The 27,157-nt window shown below is 44.0% G+C and overlaps 1 long non-coding RNA gene across 1 annotated transcript in view; it reads right to left on the bottom strand.

Moving 5' to 3' along the window:
• Nucleotides 1-25,956, bottom strand: part of LOC141107314 (uncharacterized) — a 34,603-nt gene extending 8,647 nt beyond the window's left edge. Inside the window, exons 1-3 of the long non-coding RNA XR_012235861.1 lie at nt 25,881-25,956; nt 17,378-17,451; nt 13,888-13,981 (exon numbers count right to left, since the gene is read on the bottom strand). This is a non-coding gene — a long non-coding RNA (uncharacterized lncRNA). The remainder of the gene's footprint in view (nt 1-13,887; nt 13,982-17,377; nt 17,452-25,880) is intronic.
• Nucleotides 25,957-27,157: the final 1,201 nt, after the last annotated feature.

The raw sequence follows: 27,157 nt of genomic DNA, 5'->3' as shown, positions 1-27,157 counted from the left end.
AGCAGATGCGCAAGGTGAAATCATTTGCAATGCATTCTATACACTGCTCCAAGTTGGGCATATAAATGAGCAGCGGAAGGGGAATTAATGGCATTGTATACAAACAATGCTACAGTGGGCTTGATTGCGCAACACATCATTTGTATTTCATATAAACAAAAGACCGGCTCCAGTAAAGCAGCCCATTACTATGTGCATTGCCTATGAAATCTGCTCTGTTGGGACTACAGGGCATATGCGCAAGGGGAAATCACTGGCAATGCATTCTACACTGCTCCAAGGTGGGCATACTAATGAGCAGCAAATGGGTAGTTAACAGCATTGTAAAAAATGCTACAGTGGGCATGGGAGGGGGTCCTGTCTAAATCCTAGGTGCAACAAATCTATGTGCATTGCGTCTGAACTCTGCTCTGTTGGGACTACAAAGCTTGAAATCAACGGGAAATCAATCGCAATGCATTCTATGCTGCGCCAGGCTGGGCATAAATCAGCAGCAAAGGGGAATAATTTGCATTGTATACAAACAATGCTACAGTTGGGGCTTGATTGCGCAACACATCATTTGCATTTCATATAACTGGCTCCACTAGAGCAGCCAATCACTATCTGCATTGCTTATGAACTCTGCTCTGTTGGGACCACAGAGCAGATGCGCAAGGTGAAATCATTTGCAATGCATTCTATACACTGCTCCAAGTTGGGCATATAAATGAGCAGCGGAAGGGGAATTAATGGCATTGCATACAAACAATGCTACAGTGGGCTTGATTGCGCAACACATCATTTGCATTCCATATAAACAAAAGACCGGCTCCAGTAAAGCAGCCCATTACTATGTGCATTGCCTATGAAATCTGCTCTGTTGGGACTACAGGGCATATGCGCAAGGGGGTATCACTGGCAATGCATTCTACACTGCTCCAAGGTGGGCATACTAATGAGCAGCAAATGGGTAGTTAAAAGCATTGTATACAATGCTACAGTGGGCATGGGAGGGGGTCCTGTCTAAATCCTAGGTGCAACAAATCTATGTGCATTGCGTCTGAACTCTGCTCTGTTGGGACTACAAAGCTTGAAATCAACGGGAAATCAATCGCAATGCATTCTATGCTGCGCCAGGCTGGGCATAAATCAGCAGCAAAGGGGAATTATTTGCATTGTGTACAAACAATGCTACAGTGGGCTTGATTGCGCAACACATCATTTGCATTTCATATAACTGGCTCCACTAGAGCAGCCAATCACTATGTGCATTGCTTATGAACGCTGTTCTGTTGGGACCACAGAGCAGATGCGCAAGGTGAAATCATTTGCAATGCATTCTATACACTGCTCCAAGTTGGGCATATAAATGAGCAGCGGAGGGGGAATTAATGGCATTGCATACAAACAATGCTACAGTGGGCTTGATTGCGCAACACATCATTTGCATTCCATATAAACAAAAGACCGGCTCCACTAAAGCAGCCAATTACTATGTGCATTGCCTATGAAATCTGCTCTGTTGGGACTACAGGGCATATGCGCAAGGGGAAATCACTGGCAATGCATTCTACACTGCTCCAAGGTGGGCATACTAATGAGCAGCAAATGGGTAGTTAAAGGCATTGTATACAAACAATGCTACAGTGGGCATGGGAGGGGGTCCTGTCTAAATCCTAGGTGCAACAAATCTATGTGCATTGCGTCTGAACTCTGCTCTGTTGGGACTACAAAGCTTGAAATCAACGGGAAATCAATCGCAATGCATTCTATGCTGCGCCAGGCTGGGCATAAATCAGCAGCAAAGGGGAATTATTTGCATTGTGTACAAACAATGCTACAGTGGGGGCTTGATAGCGCAACACATCATTTGCATTTCATATAACTGGCTCCACTAGAGCAGCCAATCACTATCTGCATTGCTTATGAACTCTACTCTGTTGGGACCACAGAGCAGATGCGCAAGGTGAAATCATTTGCAATGCATTCTATACACTGCTCCAAGTTGGGCATATAAATGAGCAGCGGAGGGGGAATTAATGGCATTGCATACAAACAATGCTACAGTGGGCTTGATTGCGCAACACATTTCCATTTCATATAAACAAAAGACCGGCTCCAGTAAAGCAGCCCATTACTATGTGCATTGCCTATGAAATCTGCTCTGTTGGGACTACAGGGCATATGCGCAAGGGGGTATCACTGGCAATGCATTCTACACTGCTCCAAGGTGGGCATACTAATGAGCAGCAAATGGGTAGTTAAAAGCATTGTATACAATGCTACAGTGGGCATGGGAGGGGGTCCTGTCTAAATCCTAGGTGCAACAAATCTATGTGCATTGCGTCTGAACTCTGCTCTGTTGGGACTACAAAGCTTGAAATCAATGGGAAATCAATCGCAATGCATTCTATGCTGCGCCAGGCTGGGCATAAATCAGCAGCAAAGGGGAATTATTTGCATTGTATACAAACAATGCTACAGTTGGGGCTTGATTGCGCAACACATCATTTGCATTTCATATAACTGGCTCCACTAGAGCAGCCAATCACTATCTGCATTGCTTATGAACTCTACTCTGTTGGGACCACAGAGCAGATGCGCAAGGTGAAATCATTTGCAATGCATTCTATACACTGCTCCAAGTTGGGCATATAAATGAGCAGCGGAAGGGGAATTAATGGCATCGTATACAAACAATGCTACAGTGGGCTTGATTGCGCAACACATTTCCATTTCATATAAACAAAAGACCGGCTCCAGTAAAGCAGCCCATTACTATGTGCATTGCCTATGAAATCTGCTCTGTTGGGACTACAGGGCATATGCGCAAGGGGAAATCACTGGCAATGCATTCTACACTGCTCCAAGGTGGGCATACTAATGAGCAGCAAATGGGTAGTTAAAGGCATTGTATACAAACAATGCTACAGTGGGCATGGGAGGGGGTCCTGTCTAAATCCTAGGTGCAACAAATCTATGTGCATTGCGTCTGAACTCTGCTCTGTTGGGACTACAAAGCTTGAAATCAACGGGAAATCAATCGCAATGCATTCTATGCTGCGCCAGGCTGGGCATAAATCAGCAGCAAAGGGGAATTATTTGCATTGTGTACAAACAATGCTACAGTGGGCTTGATTGCGCAACACATCATTTGCATTTCATATAACTGGCTCCACTAGAGCAGCCAATCACTATGTGCATTGCTTATGAACGCTGTTCTGTTGGGACCACAGAGCAGATGCGCAAGGTGAAATCATTTGCAATGCATTCTATACACTGCTCCAAGTTGGGCATATAAATGAGCAGCGGAGGGGGAATTAATGGCATTGCATACAAACAATGCTACAGTGGGCTTGATTGCGCAACACATCATTTGCATTCCATATAAACAAAAGACCGGCTCCACTAAAGCAGCCAATTACTATGTGCATTGCCTATGAAATCTGCTCTGTTGGGACTACAGGGCATATGCGCAAGGGGAAATCACTGGCAATGCATTCTACACTGCTCCAAGGTGGGCATACTAATGAGCAGCAAATGGGTAGTTAACAGCATTGTATAAAATGCTACAGTGGGCTTGGGAGGGGGTCCTGTCTAAATCCTAGGTGCAACAAATCTATGTGCATTGCGTCTGAACTCTGCTCTGTTGGGACTACAAAGCTTGAAATCAACGGGAAATCAATCGCAATGCATTCTATGCTGCGCCAGGCTGGGCATAAATCAGCAGCAAAGGGGAATTATTTGCATTGTGTACAAACAATGCTACAGTGGGGGCTTGATTGCGCAACACATCATTTGCATTTCATATAACTGGCTCCACTAGAGCAGCCAATCACTATCTGCATTGCTTATGAACTCTGCTCTGTTGGGACCACAGAGCAGATGCGCAAGGTGAAATCATTTGCAATGCATTCTATACACTGCTCCAAGTTGGGCATATAAATGAGCAGCGGAAGGGGAATTAATGGCATTGTATACAAACAATGCTACAGTGGGCTTGATTGCGCAACACATCATTTGCATTTCATATAAACAAAAGACCGGCTCCAGTAAAGCAGCCCATTACTATGTGCATTGCCTATGAAATCTGCTCTGTTGGGACTACAGGGCATATGCGCAAGGGGAAATCACTGGCAATGCATTCTACACTGCTCCAAGGTGGGCATACTAATGAGCAGCAAATGGGTAGTTAACAGCATTGTATAAAATGCTACAGTGGGCTTGGGAAGGGGTCCTGTCTAAATCCTAGGTGCAACAAATCTATGTGCATTGCGTCTGAACTCTGCTCTGTTGGGACTACAAAGCTTGAAATCAACGGGAAATCAATCGCAATGCATTCTATGCTGCGCCAGGCTGGGCATAAATCAGCAGCAAAGGGGAATTATTTGCATTGTGTACAAACAATGCTACAGTGGGCTTGATTGCGCAACACATCATTTGCATTTCATATAACTGGCTCCACTAGAGCAGCCAATCACTATGTGCATTGCTTATGAACGCTGTTCTGTTGGGACCACAGAGCAGATGCGCAAGGTGAAATCATTTGCAATGCATTCTATACACTGCTCCAAGTTGGGCATATAAATGAGCAGCGGAAGGGGAATTAATGGCATTGCATACAAACAATGCTACAGTGGGCTTGATTGCGCAACACATCATTTGCATTCCATATAAACAAAAGACCGGCTCCACTAAAGCAGCCAATTACTATGTGCATTGCCTATGAAATCTGCTCTGTTGGGACTACAGGGCATATGCGCAAGGGGAAATCACTGGCAATGCATTCTACACTGCTCCAAGGTGGGCATACTAATGAGCAGCAAATGGGTAGTTAACAGCATTGTATACAATGCTACAGTGGGCATGGGAGGGGGTCCTGTCTAAATCCTAGGTACAACAAATCTATGTGCATTGCGTCTGAACTCTGCTCTGTTGGGACTACAAAGCTTGAAATCAATGGGAAATCAATCGCAATGCATTCTATGCTGCGCCAGGCTGGGCATAAATCAGCAGCAAAGGGGAATTATTTGCATTGTATACAAACAATGCTACAGTTGGGGCTTGATTGCGCAACACATCATTTGCATTTCATATAACTGGCTCCACTAGAGCAGCCAATCACTATCTGCATTGCTTATGAACTCTACTCTGTTGGGACCACAGAGCAGATGCGCAAGGTGAAATCATTTGCAATGCATTCTATACACTGCTCCAAGTTGGGCATATAAATGAGCAGCGGAAGGGGAATTAATGGCATCGTATACAAACAATGCTACAGTGGGCTTGATTGCGCAACACATTTCCATTTCATATAAACAAAAGACCGGCTCCAGTAAAGCAGCCCATTACTATGTGCATTGCCTATGAAATCTGCTCTGTTGGGACTACAGGGCATATGCGCAAGGGGAAATCACTGGCAATGCATTCTACACTGCTCCAAGGTGGGCATACTAATGAGCAGCAAATGGGTAGTTAAAGGCATTGTATACAAACAATGCTACAGTGGGCATGGGAGGGGGTCCTGTCTAAATCCTAGGTGCAACAAATCTATGTGCATTGCGTCTGAACTCTGCTCTGTTGGGACTACAAAGCTTGAAATCAACGGGAAATCAATCGCAATGCATTCTATGCTGCGCCAGGCTGGGCATAAATCAGCAGCAAAGGGGAATTATTTGCATTGTGTACAAACAATGCTACAGTGGGCTTGATTGCGCAACACATCATTTGCATTTCATATAACTGGCTCCACTAGAGCAGCCAATCACTATGTGCATTGCTTATGAACGCTGTTCTGTTGGGACCACAGAGCAGATGCGCAAGGTGAAATCATTTGCAATGCATTCTATACACTGCTCCAAGTTGGGCATATAAATGAGCAGCGGAGGGGGAATTAATGGCATTGCATACAAACAATGCTACAGTGGGCTTGATTGCGCAACACATCATTTGCATTCCATATAAACAAAAGACCGGCTCCACTAAAGCAGCCAATTACTATGTGCATTGCCTATGAAATCTGCTCTGTTGGGACTACAGGGCATATGCGCAAGGGGAAATCACTGGCAATGCATTCTACACTGCTCCAAGGTGGGCATACTAATGAGCAGCAAATGGGTAGTTAACAGCATTGTATAAAATGCTACAGTGGGCTTGGGAGGGGGTCCTGTCTAAATCCTAGGTGCAACAAATCTATGTGCATTGCGTCTGAACTCTGCTCTGTTGGGACTACAAAGCTTGAAAACAACGGGAAATCAATCGCAATGCATTCTATGCTGCGCCAGGCTGGGCATAAATCAGCAGCAAAGGGGAATTATTTGCATTGTATACAATGCTACAGTGGGGGCTTGATTGCGCAACACATTTGCATTTCATATAACTGGCTCCACTAGAGCAGCCAATCACTATGTGCATTGCTTATGAACTCTACTCTGTTGGGACCACAGAGCAGATGCGCAAGGTGAAATCATTTGCAATGCATTCTATACACTGCTCCAAGTTGGGCATATAAATGAGCAGCGGAAGGGGAATTAATGGCATTGTATACAAACAATGCTACAGTGGGCTTGATTGCGCAACACATTTCCATTTCATATAAACAAAAGACCGGCTCCAGTAAAGCAGCCCATTACTATGTGCATTGCCTATGAAATCTGCTCTGTTGGGACTACAGGGCATATGCGCAAGGGGGTATCACTGGCAATGCATTCTACACTGCTCCAAGGTGGGCATACTAATGAGCAGCAAATGGGTAGTTAAAAGCATTGTATACAATGCTACAGTGGGCATGGGAGGGGGTCCTGTCTAAATCCTAGGTGCAACAAATCTATGTGCATTGCGTCTGAACTCTGCTCTGTTGGGACTACAAAGCTTGAAATCAACGGGAAATCAATCGCAATGCATTCTATGCTGCGCCAGGCTGGGAATAAATCAGCAGCAAAGGGGAATTATTTGCATTGTGTACAAACAATGCTACAGTGGGCTTGATTGCGCAACACATCATTTGCATTTCATATAACTGGCTCCACTAGAGCAGCCAATCACTATGTGCATTGCTTATGAACGCTGTTCTGTTGGGACCACAGATCAGATGCGCAAGGTGAAATCATTTGCAATGCATTCTATACACTGCTCCAAGTTGGGCATATAAATGAGCAGCGGAGGGGGAATTAATGGCATTGTATACAAACAATGGTACAGTGGGCTTGTTTGCGCAACACATCATTTGCATTTCATATAAACAAAAGACCGGCTCCAGTAAAGCAGCCAATTACTATGTGCATTGCCTATGAAATCTGCTCTGTTGGGACTACAGGGCATATGCGCAAGGGGAAATCACTGGCAATGCATTCTACACTGCTCCAAGGTGGGCATACTAATGAGCAGCAAATGGGTAGTTAACAGCATTGTATACAATGCTACAGTGGGCATGGGAGGGGGTCCTGTCTAAATCCTAGGTACAACAAATCTATGTGCATTGCGTCTGAACTCTGCTCTGTTGGGACTACAAAGCTTGAAATCAATGGGAAATCAATCGCAATGCATTCTATGCTGCGCCAGGCTGGGCATAAATCAGCAGCAAAGGGGAATTATTTGCATTGTATACAAACAATGCTACAGTTGGGGCTTGATTGCGCAACACATCATTTGCATTTCATATAACTGGCTCCACTAGAGCAGCCAATCACTATCTGCATTGCTTATGAACTCTACTCTGTTGGGACCACAGAGCAGATGCGCAAGGTGAAATCATTTGCAATGCATTCTATACACTGCTCCAAGTTGGGCATATAAATGAGCAGCGGAAGGGGAATTAATGGCATCGTATACAAACAATGCTACAGTGGGCTTGATTGCGCAACACATTTCCATTTCATATAAACAAAAGACCGGCTCCAGTAAAGCAGCCCATTACTATGTGCATTGCCTATGAAATCTGCTCTGTTGGGACTACAGGGCATATGCGCAAGGGGAAATCACTGGCAATGCATTCTACACTGCTCCAAGGTGGGCATACTAATGAGCAGCAAATGGGTAGTTAAAGGCATTGTATACAAACAATGCTACAGTGGGCATGGGAGGGGGTCCTGTCTAAATCCTAGGTGCAACAAATCTATGTGCATTGCGTCTGAACTCTGCTCTGTTGGGACTACAAAGCTTGAAATCAACGGGAAATCAATCGCAATGCATTCTATGCTGCGCCAGGCTGGGCATAAATCAGCAGCAAAGGGGAATTATTTGCATTGTGTACAAACAATGCTACAGTGGGCTTGATTGCGCAACACATCATTTGCATTTCATATAACTGGCTCCACTAGAGCAGCCAATCACTATGTGCATTGCTTATGAACGCTGTTCTGTTGGGACCACAGAGCAGATGCGCAAGGTGAAATCATTTGCAATGCATTCTATACACTGCTCCAAGTTGGGCATATAAATGAGCAGCGGAGGGGGAATTAATGGCATTGCATACAAACAATGCTACAGTGGGCTTGATTGCGCAACACATCATTTGCATTCCATATAAACAAAAGACCGGCTCCACTAAAGCAGCCAATTACTATGTGCATTGCCTATGAAATCTGCTCTGTTGGGACTACAGGGCATATGCGCAAGGGGAAATCACTGGCAATGCATTCTACACTGCTCCAAGGTGGGCATACTAATGAGCAGCAAATGGGTAGTTAACAGCATTGTATAAAATGCTACAGTGGGCTTGGGAGGGGGTCCTGTCTAAATCCTAGGTGCAACAAATCTATGTGCATTGCGTCTGAACTCTGCTCTGTTGGGACTACAAAGCTTGAAATCAACGGGAAATCAATCGCAATGCATTCTATGCTGCGCCAGGCTGGGCATAAATCAGCAGCAAAGGGGAATTATTTGCATTGTGTACAAACAATGCTACAGTGGGCTTGATTGCGCAACACATCATTTGCATTTCATATAACTGGCTCCACTAGAGCAGCCAATCACTATGTGCATTGCTTATGAACGCTGTTCTGTTGGGACCACAGAGCAGATGCGCAAGGTGAAATCATTTGCAATGCATTCTATACACTGCTCCAAGTTGGGCATATAAATGAGCAGCGGAAGGGGAATTAATGGCATTGCATACAAACAATGCTACAGTGGGCTTGATTGCGCAACACATCATTTGCATTCCATATAAACAAAAGACCGGCTCCACTAAAGCAGCCAATTACTATGTGCATTGCCTATGAAATCTGCTCTGTTGGGACTACAGGGCATATGCGCAAGGGGAAATCACTGGCAATGCATTCTACACTGCTCCAAGGTGGGCATACTAATGAGCAGCAAATGGGTAGTTAACAGCATTGTATACAATGCTACAGTGGGCATGGGAGGGGGTCCTGTCTAAATCCTAGGTACAACAAATCTATGTGCATTGCGTCTGAACTCTGCTCTGTTGGGACTACAAAGCTTGAAATCAATGGGAAATCAATCGCAATGCATTCTATGCTGCGCCAGGCTGGGCATAAATCAGCAGCAAAGGGGAATTATTTGCATTGTATACAAACAATGCTACAGTTGGGGCTTGATTGCGCAACACATCATTTGCATTTCATATAACTGGCTCCACTAGAGCAGCCAATCACTATCTGCATTGCTTATGAACTCTACTCTGTTGGGACCACAGAGCAGATGCGCAAGGTGAAATCATTTGCAATGCATTCTATACACTGCTCCAAGTTGGGCATATAAATGAGCAGCGGAAGGGGAATTAATGGCATCGTATACAAACAATGCTACAGTGGGCTTGATTGCGCAACACATTTCCATTTCATATAAACAAAAGACCGGCTCCAGTAAAGCAGCCCATTACTATGTGCATTGCCTATGAAATCTGCTCTGTTGGGACTACAGGGCATATGCGCAAGGGGAAATCACTGGCAATGCATTCTACACTGCTCCAAGGTGGGCATACTAATGAGCAGCAAATGGGTAGTTAAAGGCATTGTATACAAACAATGCTACAGTGGGCATGGGAGGGGGTCCTGTCTAAATCCTAGGTGCAACAAATCTATGTGCATTGCGTCTGAACTCTGCTCTGTTGGGACTACAAAGCTTGAAATCAACGGGAAATCAATCGCAATGCATTCTATGCTGCGCCAGGCTGGGCATAAATCAGCAGCAAAGGGGAATTATTTGCATTGTGTACAAACAATGCTACAGTGGGCTTGATTGCGCAACACATCATTTGCATTTCATATAACTGGCTCCACTAGAGCAGCCAATCACTATGTGCATTGCTTATGAACGCTGTTCTGTTGGGACCACAGAGCAGATGCGCAAGGTGAAATCATTTGCAATGCATTCTATACACTGCTCCAAGTTGGGCATATAAATGAGCAGCGGAGGGGGAATTAATGGCATTGCATACAAACAATGCTACAGTGGGCTTGATTGCGCAACACATCATTTGCATTCCATATAAACAAAAGACCGGCTCCACTAAAGCAGCCAATTACTATGTGCATTGCCTATGAAATCTGCTCTGTTGGGACTACAGGGCATATGCGCAAGGGGAAATCACTGGCAATGCATTCTACACTGCTCCAAGGTGGGCATACTAATGAGCAGCAAATGGGTAGTTAACAGCATTGTATAAAATGCTACAGTGGGCTTGGGAGGGGGTCCTGTCTAAATCCTAGGTGCAACAAATCTATGTGCATTGCGTCTGAACTCTGCTCTGTTGGGACTACAAAGCTTGAAAACAACGGGAAATCAATCGCAATGCATTCTATGCTGCGCCAGGCTGGGCATAAATCAGCAGCAAAGGGGAATTATTTGCATTGTATACAATGCTACAGTGGGGGCTTGATTGCGCAACACATTTGCATTTCATATAACTGGCTCCACTAGAGCAGCCAATCACTATGTGCATTGCTTATGAACGCTGTTCTGTTGGGACCACAGATCAGATGCGCAAGGTGAAATCATTTGCAATGCATTCTATACACTGCTCCAAGTTGGGCATATAAATGAGCAGCGGAAGGGGAATTAATGGCATTGTATACAAACAATGGTACAGTGGGCTTGTTTGCGCAACACATCATTTGCATTTCATATAAACAAAAGACCGGCTCCAGTAAAGCAGCCAATTACTATGTGCATTGCCTATGAAATCTGCTCTGTTGGGACTACAGGGCATATGCGCAAGGGGGTATCACTGGCAATGCATTCTACACTGCTCCAAGGTGGGCATACTAATGAGCAGCAAATGGGTAGTTAACAGCATTGTATACAACGCTACAGTGGGCATGGGAGGGGGTCCTGTCTAAATCCTGTGTAAATCCTAGGTACAACAAATCTATGTGCATTGCGTCTGAACTCTGCTCTGTTGGGACTACAAAGCTTGAAATCAACGGGAAATCAATCGCAATGCATTCTATGCTGCGCCAGGCTGGGCATAAATCAGCAGCAAAGGGGAATTATTTGCATTGTGTACAAACAATGCTACAGTGGGCTTGATTGCGCAACACATCATTTGCATTTCATATAACTGGCTCCACTAGAGCAGCCAATCACTATGTGCATTGCTTATGAACGCTGTTCTGTTGGGACCACAGAGCAGATGCGCAAGGTGAAATCATTTGCAATGCATTCTATACACTGCTCCAAGTTGGGCATATAAATGAGCAGCGGAAGGGGAATTAATGGCATTGTATACAAACAATGCTACAGTGGGCTTGATTGCGCAACACATCATTTCCATTTCATATAAACAAAAGGCCGGCTCCAGTAAAGCAGCCAATTACTATGTGCATTGCCTATGAAATCTGCTCTGTTGGGACCACAGAGCATATGCGCAAGGGAAATCACTGGCAATGCATTCTACACTGCTCCAAGGTGGGCATACTAATGAGCAGCAAATGGGTAGTTAACAGCATTGTATACAATGCTACAGTGGGCATGGGAGGGGGTCCTGTCTAAATGCTGCTATCTAAATGCTGCTCTAACAAATGGACTACACTATATGTGGACATTAATGAATAGTTTTCATTGAAAACTTTCATATTTTTTATATTACATTAGTTTAAACCTATTTGTGTGGGAATGGCATGTGTCATACCTTTTCCCCTTAGGGGAGAAGGCATCTTGACCCAGTGCCTTAAGCCTGACCCAAGAATAGGGCACGTTGATTTTGGCATGGCCGAAGTGTTTGTTGAATGTAGTATGGTGCCCTCATACTCTAACCAAGAAAAACTAAAAACCATTCCTAGATCAACACACCGTATTCCCAGGAAGAAAGGATGAACAGTTAGAAGAGGATCCCCCATTCCCTTCATAAGCCATAGTCAAACATCTAGACTGCCTGCCAGGTTGCCCTAGGGCAGTTGGAGAAGAGACTGAATCAGATCCAGCCCTGGCCTTCTCGGAGGAATGGGCACTCTTCCCCCGGTCAGGAAGGACTGAGATTGACCCAGTCGCTCCACCTTCTACTTCAGAACAACCTAGCAACCAGACTAGATGCCCAATTATAGCTTACAATGGAAATGTAAGATGTTCTTGCAAAAGCCACCCTTTACTTACAGAGAGCGGGGGCTCTCTGTAGACTTTCCCAACTCAGTCTAGCAATATTCTTGGGTCCACACAATTGAGTGGCTAAACCCAAGCATTGAGTTACGATTAAAGCTCATAACTCAGGCAGTTGATTGAGCTATAGTCTTTCTCTATCCTAACTCGGTCTAGCAATATTTTTGGGTCCACAAAATTGAGTGGCTAAACCCAAGCATTGAGTTATGATTAAAGCTCATAACTCAGGCAGTTGATTGAGCTATAGACTTTCTCCTTCCTAACTCGTCTAGCAATATTTTTGGGTCCACAAAATTGAGTGGCTAAACCCAAGCAGTGAGTTACGATTAAAGCTCATAACTCAGGCAGTTGATTGAGCTATATTCTTTCTCTATCCTAACTCGGTCTAGCAATATTTTTGGGTCCACAAAATTGAGTGGCTAAACCCAAGCAGTGAGTTACGATTAAAGCTCATAACTCAGGCAGTTGATTGAGCTATATTCTTTCTCTATCCTAACTCGGTCTAGCAATATTTTTGGGTCCACAAAATTGAGTGGCTAAACCCAAGCATTGAGTTATGATTAAAGCTCATAACTCAGGCAGTTGATTGAGCTATAGACTTTCTCCTTCCTAACTCGTCTAGCAATATTTTTGGGTCCACAAAATTGAGTGGCTAAACCCAAGCAGTGAGTTACGATTAAAGCTCATAACTCAGGCAGTTGATTGAGCTATATTCTTTCTCTATCCTAACTCGGTCTAGCAATATCTTTGGGTCCACAAAATTGAGTGGCTAAACCCAAGCAGTGAGTTACGATTAAAGCTCATAACTCAGGCAGTTGATTGAGCTATATTCTTTCTCTATCCTAACTCGGTCTAGCAATATTTTTGGGTCCACAAAATTGAGTGGCTAAACCCAAGCATTGAGTTACGATTAAAGCTCATAACTCAGGCAGTTGATTGAGCTATATTCTTTCTCTATCCTAACTCGGTCTAGCAATATTTTTGGGTCCACAAAATTGAGTGGCTAAACCCAAGCATTGAGTTACGATTAAAGCTCATAACTCAGGCAGTTGATTGAGCTATAGACTTTCTCCTTCCTAACTCGTCTAGCAATATTTTTGGGTCCACAAAATTGAGTGGCTAAACCCAAGCAGTGAGTTACGATTAAAGCTCATAACTCAGGCAGTTGATTGAACTATAGACTTTCTCCTTCCTAACACTGTCTAGCAATATTTTTGTGTCCACAAAATTGAGTGGCTAAGCCCAAGCAATGATTTCTGAAAAAAATCTCATAACTCTGGCAATGCTTTTATAGCATGTTAGACACATTTTTGTATCATCCTTAATGAGTTTTATGTAGGTACCCACCATTTGCTAATGCTGCAGGAGCAGAAAAGGGATTCCATCTTGCTTCGAGTGTGCCTGGCTTCCCATCTTGCTTGAAGAGATCATGGCTTATCAACTAGTCATGGAAAAGAGAAAATTTACAATGGCATCATGCCTACTTGTCCAGAGATAATGAAATCTGAGGTTTGGGTTAAAAATACACAATCTAAAACATGGCATGATATACATTTTTTTTTACTGTTAACCTAAAATGCTTGGTGCATGGTTGTTATGGTTAAACCTGCTTCAATATCTCCAGGTCACTTAACCCTTGAATCCCTAAAGCTGGCCATGCACGTCTCAGTTTTTCATTCCGCCAATTGGTTAAATCAAAAAAAAAAAAAAACTGACCGGATTCCTCCATCCACACACAATGTGGGTGCTGGAATCCTCCCCACTGTATCATTGTATTCTGACAGCAGGGAGAGTTCCCTGCTGTCAAAATATACAGATCATCTCTCCAGCCTATGACGCTGACCAATTGAGAATATACTGACTTCTGTTCAACCACAGTGGCCACACATGGATCCAAATTCAGCATTAGTTACTCTAAGGCTGGCCAAACATGGAAGTTCTTTTGAAGTGGGCTGATCAAAAAAACAAAACAAACTGAACTGGTTTATCCATTCACACAAGTGGAGTCAACAGAGAAATCCTTCCTGCTTGGTTATTGTATTCTGACAAAGGGGAGATGACTCCACTGTCAAAGTACACTAATAAGCACTTATTGAAAGTAAAACCTTTCAACAAGCTGATTTGAGAGAAGTCAATTGTTAGAGCAAAGTTTCAGGAATGGGAACAGCCATAGATGGATAGAAGATTTGGCTGGTTCCTGCTGAACCGGTCGAATTCCATTCCATCTATAGCCAGTTTCAGTGTTAAAGAGTATCTGCATGACTGAGGTCTCCAGAAGAAGAAACCTAAGAAGAAATCTGTGAAGAAAGCCTCCATATTTTTCCTCCGTTTACGCCTAATCAAAAAAAGGAAGACCCGTGAAAATTATAGCCAACCAAAAAAACATGCATTACTTTATTTGCAATAAAACATTAACTAATAGACCCGCTAACATGGCGCCACAAACTGCTCACTACTTCCTAGGCGTATTACCAGAACATTTTCCGGTGACCTTAGTCTGCAAAAAACAAAATGACTCTAGGTAGCTATCCTATCATAGTTCAAGGATGTCAAAGCATAGTGGTACTGCGAACATTAATTAGGTACAGATGTTCCTCATCCCTGCTGGAATAGTATACAGAAAAATGGACAAAGAATGGGATTTTAATGGCACCACAACTAAAGGTAAGTTAAAAAATAGAATATATTGAAAGGTTACATGATTTTAGCTAAAAGAAAACAATCCCAATTACAAATACATAAATATTGCACTATTTTTTTTGTCTGTTGACCCCAACTGAACTATGCTGCTGTCAGCACTAATCCTCATTTTAAAATAGGGAGCCCCAATCATCATAGTGTGCATATGGTGCTAAAAACCACCATGGTTCACCGATACCCAGTAGTGGCTTAATTGAGGGGTGGTGATGTCCAGCTTAGCGACTTGCTCAACATGTTTTGCGTATTTATACGCTTCTTCAGGAGCTCGAGGGTTAAAGTGCTTACATCTATAAAAAAGTAGATCTAACATCATTAGGATATCTCAAATGTTCAAAAACATAAGCATAGAGTGTTACATATTAGCCTCCGCAAAGTCATGCGGAACACCACGTAATACTTACAAAACCATGAAAAGACCACATGAAGAGAGGACCGTTAGGGCAATATTGACCCCCAGATCAAAGGTTGATATGGGGAGACACCTAAAGATAACCGTGCACAAGGATGTAACCCAGGCATGGACTGCATATAGTGTATTAACAGATTGAACTAAGGACGGCAACTTACTAGAGTATAGAAACTATCTCAATTAGGAGGCATGGAGACAAATAATCCTGTTTTGTCAAAAGGAGGATGATATGTATTGCCCTGAAAATCAATGTGTTTACAGGTCTATTTATTCTTACCTTGGTATTATATAAAGAGCTTGATTATTAATACTAGACAGATAATTATTCAATATTGTTCCGCTATTGAATAAATATCTATCTAGTATTAATAATCAGGCTCTTTATAATCCCAAGGCAAGAATGAATAGACCTGTAAACACATTGATTTTTACATATATCTCAGTTTTGGAGATCTACACAGTGATTGATTTTTGGTGATTTTTTTCAGAGCAATACATATCCTCCTTTTGACTAAACAGGATTATTTGTCTCCATGCCTCCTAAATTGTTTCTATACTCCAGTAAGTTGCCTTCCTTTGTTGAATCTGTTAATAGCCTATATGCAGTCCATGCCTGGGTCACATCCTCGTGCATGGTTATCCTTAGGTGTGTCTCCATATCAACCTTTCATCTGGGGGTCATTATTGCCCTAACCGTCCACCCTCAAGCAGTCTTTTCTTGGTTTTGTTAGTGTGAATTTGCGGAGGCTAATATGTAACGCTCTATACTTATGTTTTTGAATGTTTGAGATATCCAATATGTTTATATCTACTTTATTATAGATGTAAGCACTTTTAACTTCAAGCTCCTGAAGAAGCGTATAAAAACGCAAAACATCTTGAGCAAGTTGTTAAGCTGGATATCACCACCCCTCAATTAAGCTACTATTGGATATCTGGATATCAGGGAACCATGGTGGATTTTACCACCATATACACACTGATGATTGGGGGCTCCCCAATTTAAATTGAGGATTAGTGGTGAAAAACAGCATAGTTGCAATATATATGTATTTTGGGATTGTTTGTTAACCTGAAATCATCAAACTTTTCAATAAATTCTATTTTCTCACCTTTAGCTGTGCCGCCATTAAAATCCCATTCTTTGTCCATTTTTCTGTAGCCATCCTACCAACCCTATATGCTGTGCACATCATACAACAGACCATAATTGTACCATCAGCATAAGCCCAATACCAAGGGGCCCCTAGTGGTACAGGAAAGAACCCCAAAATATACACAGGAACAAGCCAAAATGTAAAAACACCTCAAGATTACCTGACTTGCAGCAACCTGTCCTACCCAGGCCACAGAGGTCTATTGTACCTCTTATGTAACCAGGACAGTTTTAAGAAACTGCTTTATATTAGTACAAAGGTCTTAGCAGAACAAGGTTTTCAAAATGTAATCATGTACAGAGCACAAATGAACAGACATGAGACGGCTTGTAAACATTAATAATCCTTGCATTTCCTGTAAAAGTCCTGAGGAACATTCTTTAAAATATCCTTATACCAAGATACTTGAGCTTAATACACACGATATAAAAAAAAACAAAAGATTATAATACTATATATATATATATATATATATATATATATATATATATATATATATATATATATATATAGTATAATAATGTTTCCCTTAAATGTGCCACAGCATTTATAGATTAAATTTGATACATACCTCTAATTTCTCAGCAGTTGACTCTTGAACAGCCCATCATTGCCATAGTTCAGTCTTGATGGTCATCTCGCCATCTACAAAATAAATATAGGCATTGGGATTCCATAAAAACATAAGCAGTGAAACTGAAGAATATGCGTTGGGTGTAATGAACAACGGATAATGAAAATTGAAGTTAGCCATTTAAAGTATTGAAGTTCTAATGGACAGCTCAAAAGGAGAAGGAGAGTTTATGTAGAACATACCTACATCCGAATACAAAAATGGGGGAACAGAATTTTCTTTGTACCATTATAAAACATATAAAAGAGAATTTAAAATTCACAATTTTTGTATTGTGTACATATAGTTTTATAAACAAAGTATATAAAGTTCATGTAAACATACAAGTTATAGATCTTTTTTTTTATCCCTCGATGGTCACCAAGGATGAGCAGACCCCCCCCTTCCGTTTGGTTCGCACTAGAACATCCCAAAAATGTTCTAACACACGAAAAACACACGAACACCGTTGAAGTCTATGGGACACAAACATGGAAAATCAAAAGTGCTAATTTTAAAGGCTTATATGCAAGTTAGTGTCATAAAAAGTGTTTGGGAACCCGGGTCCTGCCCCAGGAGACATGTATCAATGCAAACAAAAGTTTTAAAAAACGGACGCTTTTTTGGGAGCAGCGATTTTAATAATGCTTAAAGCGAAACAAAAAAAAAAATTGTGCTTGGGGGGTGTCTATAGTATGCCTGTAAAGTGGTACAGTTTTCCCGTGCTTAAAACTGTACCACAGCAAAATTACATTTCTAAAAGGAAAAAAGTAATTTAAAACTGTTTGCGACTGTAATGAATTTTTAGTTCTTGGCAATATAGCTAAAACTCATTAAAAAAACGGCATAGGTCCCCCCCAATCCATTACCAGGCCCTTAGGGTCCGCTATGATTAAGGGGAACCCCTGAACCAATTTTTTTTTTTAAATTGCGTGGGGGTCCCCCCAAATCCATACCAGGCCCATCAGGTCTGATATGGAAAATGAAGGGGAAGCCTGCGCCTAAATTAAAAAAAAAAAAAAAAAAAAAGGCATAGGGGTCCCCCAAAATCCATACCAGACCCTTTTCTGAGCACGCAACCTGGCAGGCCTCAGGAAAAGAGGGGGGGACAAGAGAGCGCCCCCCTCTTAAACTGTACCAGGTCACATGCCCTCAACAAGTGGAGGGTGCTTTGGGGTCTGGCCCCAAAGCACTATGTCCCCATGTTGATGGGGACAAGGGCCTCCTCCCCACAACCCTTGCATGGTGGTTGTGGGGCCTATTGGAATTTAGAAGCCCCCTTTAACAAGGGGGCCCCCAGATCCCCACCGCCCCATGTGAATATGTAACGGGGTACAATGTACCTCTACCATTTCACACAAAAAAGTATCTAAAATGGTAAAGACAAGAGACAGCTTGGGACGAGTTCTTTATTAAAAGATAAACAAATAAAAATGTCCCACGATGTACCACGATGCCGAAGGACCGGAAAAAAAAGCCGCAACATTTCCGCCTCCATGGGAGGCTCCCGCCGAGTGACGCTTCCTCTGGGTGACAGCTGTTATATAGCTGAGGGTGGGGCATCCGGTTGACCTAAACGGGTGACCCCGCACCCTCTGATGCCACGGGGAAGCTTCCGTTGCACTAGAGGGGGGCGGGGTCACCCGTTTACATCACCGGGTGGCCCTGCCCTCTGCTATATAACAGCTGTCACCCAGAAGAAGCGTCACTCAGCGGGAACCTATCATGGAGGTGGAATTGTTGCAGCTTTTTTTTTTTTTGGCCTGTTGGGTGGCGTGAATTTACATTGTGGGACATTTTTATTTCTTTATTTTTTAATAAAGGACCTGTCCCAAGCTGTCTCTTGTCTTTACCATTTTTGACACTTTTTTGTGAAATGGTAGGGGTACCCCATTACCAATTTACACAGGGGGAGGCTGGGATCTGGGGGCCCCCTTGATAAAGGGGGCTTCCAGATTCTGATAAGCCCCCCACCCACAAACCACCACCGGGCAAGGGTTGTGGGGATGAGGCCCTTGTCCCCATCAACATGGGGACAAGGTACTTTGGGGTCAGACACCAAAGCACCCTCCCCATGTTGAGGGCAAGGGGCCTGGTACGGTTCAGGAGGGAGGGCACTCTCATCCCCCCCTCTTTTCCTGCGGCCTGCCAGGTTGTGTGCTCGGATAAGGGTCTGGCATGGATTTTGGGGGGTAACCCTATGCCATTTTTCTAATTTGGCGCAGGGTTCCCCTTAATTTCCATATCAGGGGAGGGAGGCCCACACAATTTAAAAAAAAAAATTTGGTTCAGGGTTCCCTTTAATATTCATACCAGACCCAAAGGTCCTGGTAATGGACTGAGGGGAAACCCATACCATTTTTTTCAATGAGTTTTACCTATATTACCAAGACCCGACAATTCATTACAGCCGTGATCAGTTTTAAATGACAATTTTTCCTTTAGAAATGTAATTTTGCTGTGGTACCGTTCTAGACACGGGAAAAATGCACCACTTTTCAGGCATAACTATAGACACCCCCGGGCATGATATTTAAAGGAATATTTCATTTTTATTGTTTCACTTTAAGCATTAGAAAAATCACTGCTCCCAAAAAAACTTCTGTTTAAAAAAAAAATTCAAAAAACAGATACGTCCCCTGGGGCAGGACGCAGGTGCCCAAACACTTTATGACAATAACTTGCATATAAACCTTTAAAATGAGCACTTTTGATTTTTCATGTTAGTGTCCCATAGACTTTAGCGGTGTTCAGGCGGCTTTCAAATTTGCCCCAAACAACGCATATTGTTCGGTGTTCGCCAAACAACCAATGTAAAATGAACTTATATTTCATATTATATATACACACACACACACACACACACGGGCCCTTTACTTTATCTACTTCTTGTGTGTGTTTTTTGTACATTGTGCCATTAAAAATTAGTTTTAATACTGCACTTAGGTGGCGCTTCCTTTGTTCTCTCCCCCTTATTCTCCTGCATACAGAGCCAGCTCTCTAAGGATAGTAGCTGCCCTAATTACCTCATCATCACCTGTATCTTTGGACTACTATGTCATACTTATGATCCCCCATCCAATAAACATTGAGTACTAGTGTTTTTTTACCACTACCACTCTAATTTATTTTACTGTATATTAGACTGTATCCTGCGCTGACAGTTATTGTTACCATCGCCAAGGGGGAGACATGCTTCCCAGTGCACACCAATGGCAAAGGGAGACATGCTTCCCATCAGTGGCAGCTGGTGCTCAAAATTTTTTGGGGGGGCGCGCAAACAAACTGAAAAATACTGAACCCCCCCATCAATTGCAGCCTCGCTGTGCCCATCAAATGCAGCCACATGTGCCCACCGACCCCCCCACTTGCGGCTCGCTGCTCTGGCAGCACCCCTAAACCTCACCCCCCAGCCCCCCTCTCTCTCCGGGTGTGTGGCTCTGACAGACCCCCCTGGCACTTACCGCCAGGCAGCAGCTCCTCTCAGTGCAGCGAGTGCACCAGAGCGGCGGTGGCGACCTCCGCTCCAGCGTGTCTTCTCTTCTGAGTCCACTCCTCTTCCTAAGTGCCAGGCATCCAATAGGGTGGCCTCGCGCTTTGGCCAATCAGGAAACAGGTCTGATGCCCTGCCTTCTGATTGGCGGGGAGGAAGGTTAGCGTGAAAATAGCAAAAATTATTTTGCTATCGTCACATGATTGGGTGGGATCAGGGCGCATTCTCTGCGCCCCGAGCCAACCCTATTTTGAAGCCTATTAGAACCTCTGGCTCTAATCAGGTGCTTCCCCTCCTGCCCCCGCCATAGGAATCCATGCGTCCAGCGTCTTGAAAGTGGACGCCCACAGTGCATGGGCCGCCACTGCTTCCCATTGAACACCAATGGCAAGGGGAGACAAGCTTCCCATTCATTACCAATGGCAAGGGGAGACAAGATGATGGCTCATCGGTTGTGAAGGACATGGCGGCCAGCTTCCCAGCCTGCTCCTCAGCAACCAGCTATATATACACAGTGTTTTTAAAGATTAGAATGTGTACCATAGAAAACCATGTTTCATAGGAACACCAATGGCAAAGGGAGACATGCTTCCCATTCATCAGCAATGACAACTGGACACTAGGAATGAGCCGAACACCCCCCCTCCCCCGGTTCGGTTCGCAGCAGAGCATGCGAACAGGCAATAGATTCGGCAGAACACATGAACACCGTTAAAATCTATGGGATACGAACATGAATAATCAAAAGTGCTAATTTTAAAGGCTTATATGCAAGTTATTGTCATAAAAAGTGTTTGGGGACCCGGGTCCTGTCCCAGGGGACATGTATCAATGCAAACATTTTTTTTAAAAACTGACATTTTTTCAGGAGCAGTGATTTTTTTTAATGTTTAAAGTGAAACAATAAATATTCCTTTAAATATCGTGCCTGGGGGGTGTCTATAGTATGCCTGCAAAGTGGCGCATTTTCCCCCATGTTTAGAACAGTAGCACAGCAAAATGACATTTCTAAAGGAAAAATTGTCATTTAAAACTGATCACGGCTTTAATGAATTGTCAGGTCTCGGCAATATGGGTAAAACGCATTGAAAAAAAAAAAAAAAGAGCATGGGTCCCCCTCCCAGTCCATTACCAGGCCCTTTGGGTCTGGTATGACTATTAAGGGGAACCCCAAACCAAAAAAAAAAAAAAAAAAAAATGCGTGGGGGTCCCTCTAAAATCCATACCAGGCCCTTCAGGTCTGATATGGAAATTAAGGGGAACCCTGTGCCAAATTAAAAAAAAAAAAAGGGGTAGGGGTCCCCCCAAAATCTATACCAGACCACTCAGGTCTGGTATGGATTTTAAGGAGAACCCTGTGCCAAAATTAAAAAAAAATGGCATAGGGGTCCCCCCAAAATCCATACCAGACCCTTATCCAAGCACACAACCTGGCAGGCCGCAGGAAAAGAGGGGGATGAGAGAACGCCCTCACTCCTGAACCGTACCAGGCCACATGCCCTCACCATGGGGAGGGTGCTTTGTTGTCTGACCCCAAAGCACCTTGCCCCCATGTTGATGGGGACAAGAGCCTCATCCCCACAACCCTTGCCCGGTGGTTGTGGGGGGTCTGCGGGCGGGGGGGCTTGTCAGAATCTGGAAGCCCCCTTTAACAAGGGGACCCCCAGATCCCGGCCTCCCCCCTGTGTGAATTGGTAATGGGGTACCCCTACCATTTCACAAGAAAAGTGTCAAAAATGGTAAATACAAGAGACAGCTTGGGACAAGTCCTTTATTAAAAAATAAAAATGTCCTCCATGGGAGGCTTCCGCTGACTGACGCATCTTCTCTGTGACAGTTCTTATATCACTGAGGGCGGGTCCACCCGGTGACGTAAATGGGTGATGCCGCCCCCCTCTGATGCCACAGGGAAACCCCCATGGCGTCAGAGGGGAGCGGGGTCACCCATTTACATCACCGAGTGGCCCCGCCCTCAGTGATATAAGAACTGTCACAGAGAAGACGCGTCAATCGGTGGGAGCCTCCCATGGAGGACATTTTTATTTTTTAATAAAGGACTTGTCCCAAGCTGTCTCTTGTCTTTACCATTTTTGACACTTTTTTTGTGAAATGGTAGGGGTACCCCATTACCAATTCACACAGGGGGAGGCCGGGATCTGGGGTCCTCTTGTTAAAGGGAGCTTCCAGATTCCTAGAACCCCCCCGCCCGCAAACCCCCCGAACCACCGGGCAAGGGTTGTGGGTATGAGGCCCTTGTCCCCATCAACATGGGGACAAGGTACTTTGGGGTCAGACCCCAAAGCACCCTCCCCATGTTGCGGGCATGTGGCCTGGTACGGTTCAGGAGGAGGGGTGCTCTCTCCTCCCCCCTGTTTTCCTGCAGCCTGCCAGGTTGCGTGCTCGGATATGGGTCTGGTATGGATTTTGGAGGGGACCCCAAGCCATTTTTTTTTTAAATCTGGCGTAGGGTTCCCCTTAATTTCCATATTAGACCTGTAGAGCCTGGTATTGATTTTAGGGGGACCCCCATGCAATTTTTTTTTAAATTTTGGTTCGGGGTTCCCCTTAACATTCATACCAGACCCAAAGGGCCTGGTAATAGACTGGGGGGGGACTCATGTTCTTTTTTTCAATGAGTTTTATCTATATTGCCAAGACCCGACAATTCATTACAGCCGCTATCAGTTTTAAATGACAATTTTTCCTTTATAAATGTCATTTTGCTATGCTACTGTTCTAAACACGGGAAAATGCGCCACTTTGCAGGCATACTATAGACACCCCACAGGCACAATATTTAAAAGGAATATTTCATTTTTATTGTTTCACTTTAAGCATTAAAAAAAAAAAAATCACTGCTCCCGAAAAAACGTCCGTTTAAAAAAAAAAAATTGCATTGATACATGTCCCCTGGGGCAGGAGCCGGGTCCCCAAACATCTTTTATGACAATAACTTGCATATAAGCCTTTAAAATTAGCACTTTTGATTTTTCATGTTAGTGTTCGATTAACGGTATTCCGGCAGCTTTCGAATTTGCCACAAACACCGCATATTGTTCACTGTTTGGTGAACAGGGATGAGCCTATTGGGCTCATCCCTACTGGAGACATGCTTCCCCTACATTACCAATGGCAAGGGGAGACATGCTTCCCCTACATTACCAATGGCAAGGGGAGACATGCTTCCCCTACATTACCAATGGCAAGGGGAGACATGCTTCCCCTACATTACCAATGGCAAGGGGAGACATGCTTCCCCTACATTACCAATGGCAAGGGGAGACATGCTTCCCCTACATTACCAATGGCAAGGGGAGACATGCTTCCCCTACATTACCAATGGCAAGGGGAGACATGCTTCCCCTACATTACCAATGGCAAGGGGAGACATGCTTCCCCTACATTACCAATGGCAAGGGGAGACATGCTTCCCCTACATTACCAATGGCAAGGGGAGACATGCTTCCCCTACATTACCAATGGCAAGGGGAGACATGCTTCCCCTACATTACCAATGGCAAGGGGAGACATGCTTCCCCTACATTACCAATGGCAAGGGGAGACATGCTTCCCCTACATTACCAATGGCAAGGGGAGACATGCTTCCCCTACATTACCAATGGCAAGGGGAGACATGCTTCCCCTACATTACCAATGGCAAGGGGAGACATGCTTCCCCTACATTACCATTGGCAAGGGGAGACATGCTTCCCCATACATTACCATTGGCAAGGGGAGACATGCTTCCCCATACATTACCAGTGGCAAGGGGAGACATGCTTCCCCATACATTACCAGTGGCAAGGGGAGACATGCTTCCCCATACATTACCAGTGGCAAGGGGAGACATGCTTCCCCATACATTACCAGTGGCAAGGGGAGACATGCTTCCCCATACATTACCAGTGGCAAGGGGAGACATGCTTCCCCATACATTACCAGTGGCAAGGGGAGACATGCTTCCCCACACATTACCAGTGGCAAGGGGAGACATGCTTCCCCATACATTACCAGTGGCAAGGGGAGACATGCTTCCCCATACATTACCAGTGGCAAGGGGAGACATGCTTCCCCATACATTACCAGTGGCAAGGGGAGACATGCTTCCCCATACATTACCAGTGGCAAGGGGAGACATGCTTCCCCATACATTACCAGTGGCAAGGGGAGACATGCTTCCCCATACATTACCAGTGGCAAGGGGAGACATGCTTCCCCTACATTACCATTGGCAAGGGGAGACATGCTTCCCCATACATTACCATTGGCAAGGGGAGACATGCTTCCCCATACATTACCATTGGCAAGGGGAGACATGCTTCCCCATACATTACCATTGGCAAGGGGAGACATGCTTCCCCATACATTACCAGTGGCAAGGGGAGACATGCTTCCCCATACATTACCAGTGGCAAGGGGAGACATGCTTCCCCTTCATTACCAGTGGCAAGGGGAGACATGCTTCCCCATACATTACCAGTGGCAAGGGGAGACATGCTTCCCCATACATTACCATTGGCAAGGGGAGACATGCTTCCCCTTCATTACCAATGGCAAGGGGAGACATGCTTCCCCTACATTACCATTGGCAAGGGGAGACATGCTTCCCCTTCATTACCATTGGCAAGGGGAGACATGCTTCCCCTTCATTACCAATGGCAAGGGGAGACATGCTTCCCCTACATTACCAATGGCAAGGGGAGACATGCTTCACATTCATCATCAGTGGATTGGATTTAGCAGGGTTCCCCTGGAGTTAAACGGTTGCTCTATGTAGTGTAATGGCTTGCCTGTTTGAATAAAAAACCAATACATCAGGCCCCAGCATAATATAGTTGATAGTAAACCTTAGGAGAGATTATACATTAAGATAACATGTAAATTTGTCACATTTGAACAAAGTGCAGAAAAAAAGTCTAAGCTGTAACTTTTAAATGAACATTGCAAACATAATCCAGCAATACTTACCAACCAAACAAACATGGCGGCGGCAGCAGCAAGCCATGTGCTCCCATCTGTAGGCCAAAAGGGCAAACCTGAGCCCAAATGGGCGTATTTATATGTAAATCAGCCATTTTTTTTTTTTCTCATAGAACTTTATTTATGACAGTGCCAAACTGACAAAGCTCACACATGTTCAAAAAGTTTCAAATAACTTTTTTTTCTTTTGCAATAGGGCGATTGTATGTTTGCTGTTTCTGGACAGATGCAGAGAAAGGGAAATAACATTAAAATAATAACAAAAAAAAAGTTTTAAAATGAATGCTGCATGGGGAACCAGGAAGTTAAAGGTCAGCTGACACTTACAGCCTTATCTCTTTCACTTTAACCCCTTACTGCACAGGTTCAACTTGACAAGGTTTTTGTTTTAATAGTTTACAGAGGGGAAAAAAAAAAAAAAAGTCTGTCACTTTTGTCTTGTAAAATTCAGCAACCAAATTAGTCAAATAGGTTTATTCAATAATGCAAAGTGCATTGACCCTACTTTCACACCTATGCATTTTTTTAGTGCGTTTTGCAGTTTGCATAAACGCACCACAGTCCATTTAACATGGCTACCTATGGTACACGTTCACAACTATGCGTTTTGCAGCGGGTGTATTTTTGGAAAGAGTTGGTGGGACTTTTTTTCCCACATTTTGCATGTAATAGACTTCAATGGAGTCGCACCAGAAACGCAAGTGTTTTTTCCCCCCTTTAAAAACACTGTATATAGCTGGTTGGAGCAGGCTGGGAAGCCGGCTGATACGTACTTTGGGTATTTGGGTACTGGACATGGAGGGGACCCCCCACCCCAAAATTGTAAAAAAGATTTATATACAGTATTTTGGGGTCCACCCCCCCAAAATCAATATCAGACCCTTATCTGAGCATGCAGCCCGGCAGGACAGGAAAGGGAGGGGACGAGCGAGTGCCCCCCCCTTAAACCACACCAGGCCACATGCCCTCAATGTGGGGGGGATGGTTTGGGGCAGGGGGCCTCTTCCCGACAACCCTTTAAGAAAGGGGCCCGCATATCCCACCCCCCATGTGAATGAGTATAGGGAATGTAAAGCACCTGGCACTGTAGGCAAGGGTTTGGTGTGGCTTAAAAAAAAATGAGACAACATTGTGGGAGCGTGTGATTAGGAAAGCAACCACCGACACCAAGAATGATAATTATTTTAGTACACCGACATAAATCATGGGGTAGGTTTTATTTCCACTTATACCAACAATGGGGCTCATTTCCTCCAACTGACCAA

The sequence above is a fragment of the Aquarana catesbeiana genome, linkage group LG09 (genome assembly GCF_042186555.1).
Source record: "Aquarana catesbeiana isolate 2022-GZ linkage group LG09, ASM4218655v1, whole genome shotgun sequence".
Classification (NCBI taxonomy): Eukaryota; Metazoa; Chordata; class Amphibia; order Anura; family Ranidae; genus Aquarana; species Aquarana catesbeiana.
This window is presented reverse-complemented; position numbering and strand designations above follow the sequence as displayed.